At 38.9% G+C, this 17,941-nt stretch overlaps 1 long non-coding RNA gene and 1 pseudogene across 2 annotated transcripts in view; both read left to right on the forward strand.

Annotated features, from left to right (window-relative positions):
- LOC114223246 (uncharacterized) overlaps positions 1-17,941 on the forward strand; it is a 64,118-nt gene that overhangs the window by 30,840 nt on the left and 15,337 nt on the right. For both annotated transcript variants that reach the window (XR_003612108.2, XR_003612109.2), the window contains exon 2: positions 11,252-11,388. This is a non-coding gene — a long non-coding RNA (uncharacterized LOC114223246). The remainder of the gene's footprint in view (positions 1-11,251; positions 11,389-17,941) is intronic.
- On the forward strand, positions 5,796-6,645 carry LOC114223245 (S-formylglutathione hydrolase pseudogene; annotated as a pseudogene).

Below are 17,941 nucleotides of genomic sequence, written 5' to 3' on the forward strand. Positions count from 1 at the left end.
TTGGCGAGATGCTTAAATTCTCTATATTTTCCATCGTCCACTTTGGGGCAATAAGCTTGGATTTTCACACCTTGAGTCATTGCTGTTCAGATCCCCTAAGATAATTGGTTACACATGTGCTTTGGAAAACTCATCACATAACACACAGTGGACAACTTCTGATGAGCGAGGGCAACTGCTTCCTGGGGTTTGGCTATCACAAACAGGATGGGCTGAAGAATAGTGTCAGAGGAGGGATGGTAGAATTTTCCTAGATTCTCTTTTTCCCTCTAGAATGAAAACATCACTCATCTATTTGAAGCTACCTCTCTGCACAGGCGTATGGAAATCCTAAGGTGGTCAGAGCTTTGCACGGATTCTAGAGCAGAGCTTCAAGATTGCTGGGGCAGTGCGGTCATTTTCTATTACAGATCTTAGTCAACAGGCTGGTCATGGCCCCTGCTAACGTGCAAGAATCTTGTTGATGGTGGAAGTTGGAAGGCTGGGATCACGTCTTCTTTTCCTTCAGGCTGGGCAGTCCCAGGAGGGCAATGTGAAACATTTAACTGGAATATATATCAGTGGTAATAAGGAATCTATCTCTTAAAGGCTTCCTAGGAGAGTTCCTGACGATTTATAAAAGACATAGCATTGATTAAATGACTCATGCTTCCTTCTCCATGGAGACAACTCAGGTCACTGGGACACTTAGGACCTTATATTACCCCTTTGCCAATAACCCCCACTCATAGAATTTATTTAGGGAATAGCTCATGCTATTTAACTCAATATTTTGATTAGCAGAGCTAGCGTTCATGGAATATCAATATAAATTGCACTATTATACCAGACCTCATTTAAAAATTATCTGGCTCTAATTCAATTCTTCTTTAAGAATAGATTTTTTTTAATAACTTAGTTTATCATTAGGTCCATGAACATTTTACAATGTTGGAAAAATTATCTGAGTTTCTTTTCATTTAAAACCTCTAGCCATGAGGCACCTGGCTGGGTATCCAACTCTTGATTTTGGCTCAGCTCATGATCTCAGGTCATGAGATCGAGCCCTGTATAGGACTCTGTGCTCAGTGGAGAGTCTGCTTGAGATTCTGTCTCTCCCTCTGTCCCTCCCCTGACTTGCTCTCTCTCTCTCAAATAAATAAATAAATCTTAAAAAAAATAAAACTCCTAGCCTTTTAAGTAAGCCAACTTTTACAAATACTGTACTTTCCCACTATAGAAAAACTTGTATTCAGAGAAAAGTATGAGCAAAAAGTCACCCATCACCTAGACTGTTAAAAACCTTAGTCTACTTTTGGCTTTTTTTGCTGCATCTGTATTTCATAGAGTTTCATCATATGTCACGGAAAATTGTATATAATAACCTTAAAATAACCCATTTTTATTGTTATAAATGAAATACATGTTTCAGGGGTGCCTGAGTGGCTCAGTCATTAAGCGTGTGCCTTCGGCTCAGGTGCTGATCCCAGGTCCTGGGATTGAGTCCCACATCAGGCTCTCTGCTCAGCTGGAAGCCTGCTTCTCCCTCTCCCACTCCCCGTACTTATGTTCCCTCTCTCGCTGGGTCTCTCTCTGTCAAATGAATAAATAAAATCTTAAAAAAAGGAATACATGTTTCATATGTACAAATAAAATGCATAGAAAAATATAAAAAGGAAAATTAAGGTCACTTAGACTCTTAATGATTTAGAGATAATCACCATTAAAATTTTGGTTAATTTTCTCAGAATATTCTTTCCTATATCTTTCATCTTTTTTTCTTCCTATTAAATTCTTCAAAAATACAGGAAAGAGAGACTAATGTAACTGACACCCATGTATCCATCATCAAAGTCTCAAAAATATGGATATTTTTCTACATATATTTCAGATTCTTTTATTTTTCTTTTGTTCTGTTATCCAGCATTCCTCCTCGCCCCCCTTTTTTAGCAAAATGAAACATCACAGATACAGCTGATGCTCCCCGTGCTCATTTTTATCTTTCCAAGATTTATCCATATTGAAATGAGTAGCTCTAGTCTGTTTAATTTCCCTGCTGACTAATATTCTACCATATGGACATAGCACACTGTAAGTACTATAGTATTGCCATTTGTATTCCTGTGTAGGTGTCTTAAAAAGAATCTCTTATGTATGTGTCATTGCTAATGTGTGCGGCAGGCTTGTCTCCAACTTTACCAGACATTGACAAATTGTTTAAAGTGGTTGTGGTCATTTGTATTCCTGTAAGTGATATTGGACAGCTCATTTTAGTTTTGGCCTCACTTGGTATTATTGTTAGGCTTTAAAGTTTTTGCTAATCTTAAGAGTGTAAAATGGCTTCTTTCATTGTATGTTACCTGTACCTTATTATTGATGATACAAGTAAACTTTATTTCTAAGTCACAACAGGTATGGATTTGCTTTTTGATTCAACTTATTTATTGAGCACTATGTCAAGTGCAAGGCTTCCTGAGGTTGCTATGCAAGGCTGTTGCCAAATCTGGCTTCTCAGATCTACCCTCTCCAGCCTGATGCCACCAGCATCAGTAATACTGTCTTCCGGTTCTAGAGTTCTCCTTCTTCAGGGTCCAGGAAGGTTCTGGCTATAGAAATGAGCTGCAGTAATGGAAGGATTCTATTAAAGCAACTCTGTTGTCTTTTTACCTACTACTAATCATGCCGACCATAAGTATATTTATAAAAATTACACAGGTTATACATGACACCATGCAATACCAGAACATATTAAAAGTACAAATCCTCTTCCCTTCTTCTCCCCTTTACCGAATAATTAACCACTTGTAGATAACCTGTGCTTTTTCCTTCATATTTGTGTTTATGTACAAACGTGATGATGAATATTCTTGAACATGTCTCTTGGGTTCATGTAATTTTGTAACTTAATGTTATCTGTCAACATCTGTGCAGTATTCTATAATATGGAATAATAATATAATAACTAACCTAATTCTTCTAATGATGGGCATTTAGGCTGCTTTCACTTTTCCATTATTGTAAACAACTTTGTAGAAAATATTACTGTAAATGTCTTTGGACATCAGTGTAAGAATTGCCTCAGGAGAAATTTCTAGAAGTCTTATTTACATGCCAATTTTTTAACTTCCTGATGAATTGATGACTTCTAAGTCAGTTTTGGACAAAGTACCTAGATTCTATGAGCTTTACATTTTGTGTAGAATGGTAGAAGCAATAGTAACTACCTGATAGGGTAGTTTTGAGGATTGAATGAGATAGCGTGTATAAAGTCCATACACAGAGCTTGGACCATAGTAGAGGTTTAATTAATGTCGGGTTTTTCACCTCTTTCTCAGCTGGCAAAAGGGAAATTTTTTTTTTAATTTTTAATTTTTATTTTTTAAAAAGATTTTATTTATTTGAGAGAGAGAGAGAGAATAAGAGAGAGAACACGAGAGGCAGGAGGGTCAGAGGGAGAAGCAGACTCCCTGCTGAGCAGGAAGCCCAATGTGGGGCTTGATCCCAGGACTCCAGGATCATGACCTGAGCCGAAGGTAGTCGCTTAACCAACTGAGCCACCCAGGCACCCCTGGCAAAAGGGAAATGTGAAAAACAGGGAAATGAAATACATTTCCACTCATATCAGACTTTGGTCTAGAGCTGGCATTGTTCTCAAATATCTCTAACAGGTTCCCATGGAAAGAAAAATTTATTTTCCATCCAGAATATAGCAGGACACATAACAAAAGGAAAACCCTTCGATCTTCTGTGTGGAAAGCTATCATGTTGACTATATTTCCCAAAAGGTAAAGTTAGGCAAAAAGGCTGCTCTCAGTCATTCTTGCTTTCTCACTATCAGCTTCCACTGCTTCTATTTTCTCATCTGGGAATAACTGTAGTGATTGTAACAATTATAAAAAATAATAATAATAGTATACAAAATTTCTTGAATGCACTGGATCTAGAAAGTCAGAAATGGTTGAATTCTTCCCTTCACCTCCAGAGTTGCTCTGGGATTCATTCTTACCCATCCATTGGAACAAATCTTTGGCATCCCATATTTTTTCTGAACAGTTGTAGGGTTTAAGAAATCCTGTCCCATTTAATGGCAAAATTTAAAAATCTCATCCAATTTAAAACATCCTCCCTTACATATTTTAATGCATACAAAAATCCATGGGAAATGATGAAAGGAGACATATCTAAAATTCAATGGGTAATTTAAAATGGAATCATAAAAAATATTTAAATATTCCAAAAGAAGTCAGAGAAAAAAGGAACAGGGGAAAAAGCTGGGAGGACAAACAGAAAACAAACAAAATAGCAAAAAAACCCCACAAAAAACAAAAAAAAACAAAAAACAAAATGATGGACCTAAATCTAATCAGATCATTCAATCACCAGTAAGTCAATATTTAATAACGTTAAATGTTAATGAACTACACACTCCAATTAATATGTCAAGATTGTCAGAATTGATAAAAAAAAACCCAAGACCCAATTCTATGCTGTCTGTAAGAGAGTCACTTTAAATATAAAAATATAGATAGGTTTAAATAAATATGTTGTAAAAATATACTCTGAAAACAAAGTGATAGAAGTCTGGAGCAGCTATATTAATATGAAATAAATAGTGCTACAAGTCATAAAGAAAAAGAAGGTTCTTTCATGATAATAAAAGAGTCAATTCATCAGGAAGACACAGACATTAAAAAAAAGTAAGTACCTTGTCATGAGCACCGGGTGTTATATGTAAGTGATGAATCACCAAATTCTACACCTGAAACCAAATTTACCATATATGTTAACCAACTAGAATTTAAATAAAAAACTTGAAAAAAGATAAAAAGAAAATAAGTACCTACTAACAGAGCCTCAATCTACACGAAGCAAAATAGGCAGTAATAGACAATCCACAATTTTTATTGGTGATTTTAATACCTATCTCTGAAACAATCAATAGATCAACTAGACAAAACTTAGTAAAGACACAGATCAGAACAACATTATCAGCCAACTTGAACTAACTTATAGAAGACTATACCCATCAACCACAGAATACACATATTTTTTCAAGTGCATATGGTATTTCCCAGCATAGATCACAGTCTGGGTCATAAAAAAAGATTCAATAGTTTAAATCAAATTGAAACCATACACAGTATGTTCCCTGACCACAATAAAATTAAAATAGAAATCAACAATAAGATATCTAGGAAAGTCTCAACTGTTTGGAGATGAAATATTATCCATGGGTCAAAGAAAAAAAAAATCACAGGAGAAAATAGAAAACATTATAATCTGAATGCTAATAAAAAAAATACAACATACCAACATTTGTAGAATACAACTGTAGTAGTGCTTAGAGGGAAACTTATAGTGATATATGCTTATGTTAGAAAAAGGGGAAAGTCTAAAATCAATGGCCTGAAGAAGACAGGGGGAACAAAAAAGGCAAAGAAAACTCGAAGTAGTATGAAGGAAATTATAAAAATAAAAGTGCAGAGGTCAGACAAATGAAAACAGAAAAGAAAGAAAATTAACAAAGCAAAAGTTGGCTCTTTGAAAAGATTGAAATTACTAAACCATTAGCTACTCTGATCATGCAAAAAAGGGGAGATAACACTAATTCTCCATATCAGAAGTGAAAGAGGGATTATCATTACAGATCCTATGGACATGAGGAGGGTAAGACAGTAATTCTGAACAAGTTTAAATGATGAGGCCCCACCTTTCCACTCTGGTTGCTGCTCATTTCCCTGCCTGCCACCAATCCTCGAGGATCATTCATCCTTTGGTGCAGACAAAAAAGCAAGTAGCAGTTGGTCAGGAGAAGCATGGCATTGAAACAAATTTCCAGCAACAAGTGCTTTGGAGGATTGCAGAAAGTTTTTGAACATGACTGTCAAACGGAACTGCAAAATGAAATTTGCTATCTACTTACCACCAGAGGTAGAAACTGGAAAATGTCCTTCGCTGCATGGCTGTCTGGTTTAACTTGTACTGAACAAAATTTTATATCAAAATCTGGTTATCATCAAGCTGCCTCTGAACATGGCCTTGTTGTCATTGCTCCAGATTCCAGCCCTTGTGGCTGCAATATTAAAGGAGAAGATGAGAGCTGGGACCTTTGACACCAGGGCCAGGTTTTAAGTGGATGCCACTGAAGATCCTTGGAAAACTAACTACAGAATGTACTCTTATGTAACTGCGGAGCTTCCCCAACTCATAAATGCCAATTCTGCAACAGACCCCCAAAGGAGGTCTATTCTTGGCCACTCTAGGGGAGGCCATGGAGCTCTGATTTGTGCTTTGAAGAATCATGGAAAGTCCAAATCTGTGTCAGTGTTTGTTCCAATTTGCAACCCAGTGCTCTGTTCTTGGGGGGAAAGAAAAGGTTTTAGTGGATATTTGGGAAAAGATCAAAGTAAATGGAAGGCTGATGATGCTACCCATCTTGTGAAGTCCTATCCAGGTGCTCAGCTGGACATACTAATTAATCAAGGAAAAGATGACCAGTTGCCTACAGATGGACAATTACTACCTGATAACTTCATAGGTGCCGGTACAGAAAAGAAAGTCCCTATTGTTTTTAGATTACAAGAGGGTTGTGATCATAGCTACTACTTCATTGCAGCCGTTATTACTGAGCATATCAAACATCATGCAAAATACCTGAATGCGTGAAAAACTTCAGATAAGAGCATTTCTTCAGGATTATAAAATTGTAATAAACAGAACTGCAGGGCGAAAGGATTTCAAGACATTGGACTTCATAGTGCTAAAAATACATCATTCCATAGTTGCATCACTTTCTGAATAAATATATAAAACCTGAAAAAAGAGAGACTACTATGAACAACTTTAAGGTGACAGATTCAACAACGTGGATGAAATGAACACATTTTTTGAAAAATACACCTTATAACTACTGACACAGGATCTAGCAGGAAAATTGGTAAAAACTTCTGCTAATCAAAAGATACATTAAGACAATGAATATGCAAGCCACAGACTGGGAAGAAATATTTATAAATCCATTTTCTGACAGAGCACTTGGTTTGAGGGTATGTGAAGATTTTTTATAAACTGATAATGAAGAAAAAAAACAACAATGGCAACAACAACAAAAACCACCCTCTAGAAGAAGAAAAGATTTCAGGAGACACTTAGCAAGGACGATACACAAATGGGGAAAAGTGCTCAACATCATTACTCATCAAGGAAATACAAATTAAACCACAATGAGATACCACTACACACCCGCCAAATGGTTGTTTGGAAAGATTAAACAATAATGTTGGCAAGAATGTGGAGCAACTGAAATTCTCCCATATTGCTGGTGGGAATATAAAGTACAATCACTTTAGAAAGTTTCTGGAATTTCCTTATAAAAGTAAACATACACTTCCTCTATAAATCCAGTCACTTCACTGTTAGGTATTTACTCAATGAAAACGTATATTTAAAAAAACAAGACTTGTAGAAGAACATAATAGCTTTATTCATCAAGCCAAAAACTGGACACAGTCCTCATGTCCATAAACATGAGAATGCATAAGCAAAGTATCATAATCCATCTGTGGAATACTACTCAGCAGTACAAGTTAAAGAACTATTGATATGTACAGCAATAGGGTTGAATATCAAAAACATTGTGCTGAAATGAGGAGTCATTACTATATGGTTTAATATACATGGAATTCTAAAATTTGAAAAATACACCTTATATTGATAAACGGCCAACTCAATATATGCTTGAAAAAAATCTAAAAGTGGGTGGGGATTGACTGAGAGAAAACATGAGGGGACTTTTCGGGGTTATAGTAATGTTCTTTGTTTGAAGAGTTTTGGGTTATACATATGTATTTGTCAAAACTCAACAAACACACACTTAAGATTTGTGATTTCATTGTATGTAACCTTTTTATCAAAAACTGTACTGAACTCTAGTTAATGCATGCTGAGGTATTTAGGAGATATATATTGATGTCTACAATTCACTTTGAAATGCATAAAAACTAAGATGGAGTAATGAATGCATAGAGAGTTGGGTAGATATATGAGAAAGATAGGTGGTGAGTCTACAGGGGTTTGCGATAAATTTTTTTCAGCTTTTGCTGAATGTCTGAAAATTTTCATAAGAAAATATTGGCAAAAAACCTCTTCATCCCTCCCTGTCTTTGTGACAGCCTCAAGAAATCTGTAGTGGGAAGGGGGAGGAAGGCAGTGTGTTTGGTGTCTGTTTGTCCAGTCATATACCTTTCTAGTAGTGGCTTCTGGCCCTTGCAGGGTTGACTAAGAGGAAGGGAGAGGGAGAAAACAGGGAGTCTTATTGAATAGGTCAATTGCATCTGGTATCCCCTTCTGGGTGCAGGTGCACAGTTGCCAGCCCTTTCTCAAGGGACCTATCTGTGGGTTCCACAGAGATTTCCCTATTAGGGCTCTCTGGCTACATTTCACTGTAATACCTTAGGTAATACCTTTTCTGGATGGCCACTTACAAGGCCCCTAACCACCTACCTCTGATGGCATGGTGCAGCCTCTTCCTGCTGAGATTGACTTACCCCTGGTAGGAAGCTTTTGGCGGCAGTCTTTTTTTAAGATTTATGGCTGATTCCCTATTGTGGAGTCCATATTGGGCATTTGGAAAACACACACACACACACACACACACACACACACACACACACACACACACACACACCTCTGTGCAACCTAACTTGAAGTATGGGCCACTCCCAATTTAGTTCTTTCTTCTTTCTGCCCCCTTCTTCCAGTCCAACCCTCTTGCCTTTGGACTTTACTCGGATGTGCATGGCAGTCCTGGAGTTCTTCAAACTTCAGGAGCACCTGTCAATCTCTCTGGGTGGTTGTTTTGAGGCTCATCTTCAGGCAGCTCACCTGCCTTAAAATGAGGGGAAAGCATTTCCCTGCCTATGAGAAAGGTGTGACGAGGGGGAACGTACGGCATATACCCCCCTTTTTAAAGATTTTATTTATTTATTTGAGAGAGAGAGAGAGCATGTGAGCACAAGCAGGAGGAGGGGCAGAGGGAGAGGGAGAAGCAGACTCCCTGATGAGCAGGGAGCCCCACACGGGGCTCGATCCTAGCACCCCGCGACCCTGAGATCATGACTTGAGCTGAAGGCAGATGCTTGACTGCCTTCTACACAGCCACGTAGGTGCCCCCGGCACATACCCCTTTTTAAAGAAGTCCTCACTCTAAGCCCCAGTGAAATTTTAAATAAAGCTTGGGAGTAAATAATAGTCTACACTGGTAAAACTGGCTCTCTACTTTACCCTTTGCAACCTTGCATAGAGGGTCTAGGACCTGACTTTAAATGAGGAGTTTCTTGACAACTATTGTTTGGTACTTAAGCTTTGGCTCAAATGCCAAACTCAGAGAAGATAGAAAGTTTCCATTATCCTGTAACAGTAGCTGTTCTGTTTCCCTTTGCTGTCTCATGTGTAGCAGAATATTTATAAGGTAGAGATGTTTGCAGAAGAGAACCCTAATGTAAACAGGGGTTTCACAGACCTAATTCCACCTCTTTTCTTCACTGAAGAGACTCAGAGATACCAAGGTTTGCCTGAGGAAATGCAACTAACAGGAGAGATGAACTCGTTTCTGGTTCACTGCTCAGAAATCGGCTTTTATAACTTCCCCTCTGCCAGGGAGATAAAAATGAAGGCGGTGATTTTCCTCCCATTTCTGAGCCCGTGCTCCACCACTCCACACATCTTAACCTTTGGCTGTGAGTGGCTGAGAACAGAGCACCTTCCCCAATTGCCCTGGTAGGACCCCCAGGCCAGCTGAAACGGCTTACACTGCACATCACCTGAGCAGCTGCCCCTTTCAAAGAGGAATTGGCTCGAAGCACTTTGTTCGGCTTCATGAGTCAGCTGGAAGGAGACCTGTGGCTCTGAACTAGTGTTACAGAGAAAAGGGGCCATTTGTCTGGCAGGGTGGAGGAGCCTCGCATTGGGTCTCGATTACCTTTTGAATAACCCTTGTTTGTGGCTGACCATGAACTCTGCCTCCATTAGATGCTGGAATCCTATTACTGTCTGAAGTTCAGGGTGGGCCTCTTTGTTCCTTACCTTTCTTCCGAGAAGAGCAGGGCAGAACTTGCATTTGTGGTGCTTGCTCTCTGGGGGTGAGGGCAGGTAGAGTCAGGTAGCAAGTGAGTGACCAGAACGCAGAACAGCCCGTTAGGCAAGGCCTTAATGCTTTGGTCTGAGCCTTGTGTTTATCCTGCTCCCCAGAGCTGTGGTTGTCTTAGGGTCTTGCATACAGTGTGGCCTCAGAGGGAAAGGAATTAGATTATTCTATTCAACACTGTGTGAGGACTCTAGGCTAGGAATTTTATGGTCATTATTTCATTGCAGACTCATGACAGCATCAGAACTATGTTTCCCTTTTATAGATGAGAAAGAAGTTAAGTAGTTGTCCAGAGTTACACAAGTTAGAGGTTTAGAGCGAGGTCAAGTTCTTGAAGCAATCCATGGGACCTCCCCACAAGAATCCAGAGATAAAAACTATAGCATTGATCTCATAGTTAAATTAATCAAACTGACATTTGATGAAAAGCAACGGCTTGCTTCCTTGTAGCCCCAGGAAGAGCCACTTGACTATAGCTAATCAGTGATATAAATGCCTCTCTCAAAGGAATATATGATCAGAACTCACAGGCAGTAGGAATATGGGAAAGAGAGGAATAAGCCTCAGGGAGTGTTGGAGAGGAATTCTTCCAGTGCGCCCTGACCTGGGCACGGGGGTGGGGGAATTGGGGAGATGTTGGTCAAAGGGTATAAACTTCAACTCAGAGATGAGTAAGTTCTGGAGATCTAATGCACAGCATAATGATTGTAGCCAACAGTACTTTATTATATACTTCAAAGTTGCTAAGAGACTAGATCTTACATGTTCTCACCACAAAAAATAAATAATTATGTGATGTAGTAGAAGTGTTAATTAATGCTACCGTCATAATCATATCACATATATATAAATACTCGAATCAACAGGTTGTGCATCTTAAACTTCCACAAGGTTATGTGTCAATAATATCACAATTAATATCATGAGGCAAGCCCAGATCAATGAAAAGAAATAAATCTTTTTTTTTCTGGGGGAAAAACACAAACAAGTGAATACAAACCTACTCTGTTGGTTTGTACCACTCTGCCCCAGGAAAGCCTATTCCATCTTGTTTGAATGGCCTTCATCAGTGTCAGAACTTTTCAGTTTGGCGAGAAGAATTCATTTAAGATTGTTTTTTCCTAACAGGATTGTTTCAGCGGAGAAAGAAACACAGCTTATGGAGTTCTTGATGTGAGGAGGCATTTTCAGAGGTTCTGAAGGAACTTTTGGGACATTCTCAAACAAAGCCCCTATGGACACACTCCTCTGCCAGACAAGAGCCTGTGAGTGGGGTATCCCATCCTTCCAAATCCATTCCTTTGTTGGTGTAATGAGGGAGAAAGGGCCAGGGTGGGGGAGATCTTTATCTATAGCTGGTATTAGGTCTGCACCCATCAATCCCTAGTCAACCAGTTGGTCTTTGTGGATTTCTTCATGGGTATGAATTGCACAAGATGTAAATGTTGTCTTTTCCTCTCCTTTTCTTTGCCACGACTATGCTTCTTGCTCCATACCCTTAATCAACTGTTCCATGCCAACACCTGTTGAAGTGAAACTTGTAATGCAAATGATTGCTCCTCCGAAGTTGAAAGCCCTGGGCAGTGTTGGAAGGATGAAAATTATGCTTTGATGTCTTCTTATTTGTGATGTTGTTCTCTCTCATTTTCCATGATGCCTTCTCATTCTTTTTGGTTCCAGCCAAACCACTTCCCCCATTTTCCTTTTCCTCTAGGTGCAGGTTTGCTTTTCTGCTTTGGATGGAGCCTATATCCGTTATATGTGTGTGTGTCTGGAGATTCTTTAAAAATTGACTTTGAAGTTAGAACTTTTCACATGCATGTTGTTTAAAGGGTCAAGTGATTCTATAAATCTTACTATGAATCCTAGGATTCTCCTGCCTCCAGTGCCCATGTTCTGTGCTCTTCAGAGGCAGTCACTTTTGATTGTCATAGCTACGTCTTTTGGTAACTTTTGTATCTCTAAATAATATATTTATTGTCACTTCTCCATTCTGAGGGATTTAAGCATTCTGTAATTTCTCCTTTCACTTTTCTTTACATCAGCACATTTCTTATCCTCTCCTTCACCCCATCCTCCCCAAATAGTTATACCACTTTGGTTAGATCAATATTCAGCATTTACATTTTTATGACTTTAAATAAATGCTATTCATAGCAGAGCCATATGTATAGATATGCTCTGAAATATTCTCCCTTCTGGTGTAATATTTGCTTTCTCTGAAGTTAACAATTGCTTTCTGAGTTGTTTTAGTTTTCTATGTAGTTAAATCATCCCTAAGCTCTTCCTGTTGCTTATTTCTGCTTTAGTAACCTTAGAGCCCCAAGCATTTTACATATTTTATCTGCTCGGAGTCTTCCAGAGCTTGTTTCTTGCTACAACGTGGAGTGGTGTCTCTGGCCAGCATGTGCTATTGTCAACTTGGGGTCTCCCTTTACCTTCAACACGAAAATTGTTTTGCCTTTTTCTATTTGGTTGAACCCCCATTTCTTAGATCCCATAGCTTCCTTAGTTCTTTTTTAAAAATACTCTCTCATTTTGGTGCCACCCATCTTCCAATAACTTCCTGATAAGGGATCCATTGTGATTGGTGGGGTAGAGCATTCTTCATTGGAAATAATTTTTCCCTTCAGATTTGGAACGTATTACTCCATTCTGCTCTAGTTTCTGGTGTTGCTGTTCAGAAGCCTGAAACCACACTGATTCTTCATCCTTTGTAAATCTTTTTTTTTCCTTCTTGGAAACTATTGGACTATTCTCTTTGTTCTATCTTCCAAATTTTCGAGATGGTGTGCTTTGCTGGGTGTTTATTTTCATCTGCTTCAATATGGGAAGTTATGCCTTTCAACTGTGGGAAGATTTCTCAATCTCCGGCTCCTCCCCCTCCCCCCTCCCCTTCCCTTCTTCTTCTTCTTCTTCTTCTTCTTCTTCTTCTTCTTCTTCTTCTTCTTCTGTCTGTTTTCCTGTCTCTGCTTCTCTCTCTCTCTGCCTCTGTTTCTTTCTCTCTCTCTCTGGAATTCTGATTACTTTGGTATTGAGCCTCTTCTAATCTTCCTGCTTTTTAAAATTTTGTTCTAATTCTTTTTCTTTTAGCTTAATTTTTGCCCCAAATAAGGCTAAACTCATTATACTCAACTTTGTCTTCTTATTCTTCTAATGAGGATTTTAAAAAAGTTCTGCTCTCATATTTTTAATTTTAAAGAACTGTCTTATTTTCTGGACTGAGTTCTTGTTTCATGAAAATAACAGTCAGCTTTTATCTCTTTGAGGATACTCGTGATGGGTTTTTGAAGGTTTTATCTCCTCACACAGTTGCTTTTATTTGTCTGTTTGCTCTGGTCTCTGCCTTTCATGTTAGAAGCTTTCCTCTGATGTCTGGTGACCCTTAGCTCCTTGTTTCTGTTAATAAATGGAGCCCCTAAAATCTGTTAGAAGCTCTGTGTTTGTGGGCTTCCTTGGAAGGTGATCCAGCTGTGTCGGTTTTCTGGGAACTGTCCGCCTCCCCACTCCAATACCAACATATTTAGATTTTTTTCATTTGGGCAGGTGAGATTCTCTCCAGAGAAGAATCTTCTTATCTCCCGCCTGAGTGTCTGATATCCTTTTTATAACCAAATGGGAGGAGAAGTGGGAGATCTCATATTCACTGTGTAGATATCACGTATTGCTGGTGTTTTCAGGACTCTGTGTATGGAGAGCTCCTTCCCAGAGACACTGCATTTTACCCCCAGAGAAGAAATCTCTAGAGTGCTGAGACCTTAAGGAGTAGGTAGATGATCTGGGCTCTACCAGCTTATTAAATAGAACTCAGCCCTGTCTTTGTCCTTCAACCTTTGCATCCAGAGGTAAATCACACTGCCAATTCCTGAGCATTTGGAGTATCCTGGTGGCTTTCCCCTTGCTGGCTTAGGGTTCTATATTTCTGAGTCCATGCCAGGTGCCACTTATACTTTCTGCTTTCCAGTTTCCTAAATTCTATAGGCATTGTCTTTTCTCTCTTTCTTATCCTTATGGTTTGTTTATTTTTTTTTAAAGATCCTCTCATTGTTACTTTAATGTGATGTAATGAAGGAGTGGAAATGTATATATTTATTCAGTTGCTCTTCTTACCTGAAGTCCCTATTTTTCTGTTAAAGTCTTAATCATTCAATGTTTTGATTAATTAGAATTCTATATATGCGTTCTGCTTTGATGGGGAGAAAGAGAATGAGGGGGACATGATATTGTAATAACTGAACCCACTTGTCTATGTTTTTTGGAGTCAATATGGATTTAGCACTCTTTCCTGTTTAAAAAGAAGTGATGTTCAGAAAATGACCCCAAATCATTCTTGGGACAATGGGGAATACTCAGCTGTATTCAGTTTATAATTCTTGGGCCAAAAGGAGGAATATTGTAAAACACATTTTAAAATAAGTTTTTATAAGTGATGTTTTCTGATTAACCCTCCAATAACTGGACATGGAAGGTAGCCCATGCATCTTTGGCTACATCAGGCTTTGTTGAGATTTTCTCTGTGTCAGTGAGTTCTCCTTTACATTGATATCTTTTCTCTTTTCTCTTCAGCTTAACATCAAAAAGAGAACAGGAAGATGCAGAATAGTTGAAATAAAAGGAACAGATTACCCATAACTTGCCCCCTTTCCCTCCCACCCAAAGATAACCATTGTTAACATGTTGCTATATTCTCTTTTTTAAAAATTTTTTAAGGCACTTTTTTCTCAAAGATATTTTTGATCATGGAATTGTCTTAGACGATGAATAAGTTGTCAGAAAAGACCACCCACTCTCCTCACACTCTAGCTTCCTCAATTAAAGGTGACTGATTTGGGAACCCCATGTCTTAATTTTATAGGGTTGACATTATGTTTTGTGTTTGGTTACTCTATGGTGCTCTCTCCCTAGAACCCTCTCCTTTATTTCCTTCCTGCTTCACACACACACACACACACACACACACACACACACACACACACACACACACAATGTGTAGTCCATGCAGAAAAACAATACTACCACTTTCCAGAAGGAGGGACAGCCACACTTTTACAAATGACAAAGGCAGCTCTGTTTATTAGACTTGGCAAGAAACTGAAAGGTTTTTTCTCTCTATCTAATGAGAGTGTGTGTGTGCATGAGAGAGAGAGAGGGATTGGGAGAGAGAGGAGAGAGAGATGAAAGAACAAATGCATTATTGAGGGAAGCACATCCTGACTGAATGGGGAGCAGGCAGCTGCAGAAATGAGATAGGAACTTGGAATGCTTCACGGTGCCAAGACTGTCAGAACTGCTCCTGGGGTCTGAAAAACGACAGCAGGATTCAGCGTTCCTCTGACAACCACTCGGAAAATAGAATGTGAAGAAGTCGGAAGAAGGGAAGATGTGGGGCAGGCCATCACAGTCCTTCCTCCTTCTTTATGGACAACTATGAAATTTTGGGCACTTCGGGGGCACAGGTGAGGGGACATTTGGACAAGTGGTCATTATGGTGCTGCCAAGCAACATAGCCCACTCTCCAATAGTGCATTTTCTTAGCTTAAATAGTCGAGAAGATTGCCCCTTAATGTACAAAGCCCTCACTTATCCTAGACTCATATTTCACTTTTCTCAACTGATCTTTCCCAACTGATTGTCTATGCCAGGGGTCAGCAACCATTTTTTGTAAAATGTCAGATAGTTAATATTTGAAGCTTGGTGGCCCATACAGTCTCTGTCACCACTATTCAACTCTGCTGTTGTAGCATGAAAGCAGCCATAGAAATTCGTAAATGAGAGAGTGTGGCTGACTTTCAATATAATGTTATTTATGGACACTGAAAATTGAATTTCATTTAATTTTTACATGTCACAAAATATCATCATTCTTTTGAATTTTTCCAATGCTTTGAAAAGGTAAAAAAGCGTTCTTAGCTCATGGGCTATACAAAAACAGGTCACAGGTTGGATTTGGCCGTTGGGCCACCATTGGCCAAACCCTGGTCTCTATCCAAATCAGGGCATGTGGAGGCAGACAGAAGGGGTCTCCAGCTGTACCTCCCTCCCCTTCCCTCCCCTTCCCTCCCCTTCCCTCCCCTTCCCTCCCCTTCTCTCCTTCTCTTCCCTTCCCCTCAGCTTCCCATTGTTCTGATTTAGAAATAAGAAATTTAAGTGGAGAGAAAGGAAGGGTTTCTTCTTATTCAACCCATTGGTGAAGCTCCTTAGCATTGCTCTGGGTCCAAAACTTACTTTTTTTTTAAATTCCTGTTCTAGAATTCTTAAATACACAGTTAGTTTACACTAATTGGTGTGCCTTGCACAACTGGGCTGTAGAGATAAGCCAGGTCCAACCATGCCCTCTAGGGCTCACTTTGTCAGGGTATGATTTTGAATAATACATATGAACCTACTTATGTGTAGTCTTGCCCTTAAGAATGAAATCTAGGTATATAGGTTACAATTATGGTTAAAGTTTGGGAAGAAACCCATCTTTGGGCCAAGCAGGCAAAAGGAAAAAAAAGCAAATATATAAGTTACCCTTCTTACGTGTGTAGCAGGGTTTAAAATAAGAAGACGAACACTCTTACACTGCTGGTGGGAATGCAAGCTGGTGCAACCACTCTGGAATACAGAATGGAGGTTCCTCAAAAAGTTGAAAATAGAGATACCCTACCACCCAGCAATTGCATTACTGAGTATTTACCTGAAGGATACAAACGTTGTGATCTGAAGGGGCAACTGCACCCCAATATTTATAGCAACAATGTCCACAATAGCCAAACTATGGAAAGAGCCCAGATGCCCATCGACAGAGGACTGGATAAAGAAGATGTGGTGTATATATGCATTACTCAACCATCAAAAAGGATGAAATCTTACCATTTTCATCAATGTGGATGGAACTGGAGGGCATAATGCTGAGTGAAATAAGTCAGTCAGAGAAAAGCAATTACATGGTTTCACTCATATGTGGAATATAAGGAACAGCAGAAAGGATCATAACGGAAGGGAGGGAAAACTGGGAAGAAATCAGAAAGGGAGACAAACCATAAGAGACACTTAATCATAGGAAAAAAACTGAGGGTTGCTGGAGGGGTGGTGAGTGGGGGATGGGGTAACTGGGTGACAGGCATTAAAGAGGGCATGTGATGTAATGAGTACTGGGTGTTATTTGCAACTGATGAATTACTGAATTCTACATCTGAAACTAATATGTTGACTAATTGAATTTAAATAAAATAAAATAAAACAAGACCATTATTTTAAATTTTGACTCCAAATGAGTATAGTTTCTATCAAGTTTCCCATCCTCTGGTTTCAGACATTTCTGGAAGTGTCCTTACTGCTTAGATTACTGCCTTCTGTAAAACACTACTTGTCAAGTCTCTATTCTCTGTGGTTGAATGTTTGTTTTTGAAAATGATAATTTTTTTGTGAAGTCACGTTTTGCAAATTAGCTGAGTTATCTTGCTGGGTGATAATGTATGAGTCAAAAACTTCATGAAAATGCCCATAGAGATGAGTTGTCATGACAAAAACCCCCAAGCATTGGGTTGAGGTAGAGGGGTGTAAAGAACACAGACTTTAGAGTGGGACAAACAATTCAGAACCCACCTCTGCCATGTGTTAGCTATATGATGTCAGAGGAGAAACTCTACCTCTTTGAGACTCAATTTTCCCATCTGTACAGTGGGGCTAGAAATACTACCCTTCCACTGTTGTAAGGATTAGAGATGATGTATGTAAAATGCTCTGAGCATGGTAAGTGTTCAATGTATATCAGATACTCTTACTTGGCCAGTTTACTGTAAAGGATAGTTTACATGAGTCAGAAATTTTTTC

Source organism: Eumetopias jubatus, unplaced genomic scaffold, assembly GCF_037043125.1.
Source record: "Eumetopias jubatus isolate StellerSeaLion01/CBP00866 unplaced genomic scaffold, mEumJub1_p1.0 scaffold_7, whole genome shotgun sequence".
Classification (NCBI taxonomy): Eukaryota; Metazoa; Chordata; class Mammalia; order Carnivora; family Otariidae; genus Eumetopias; species Eumetopias jubatus.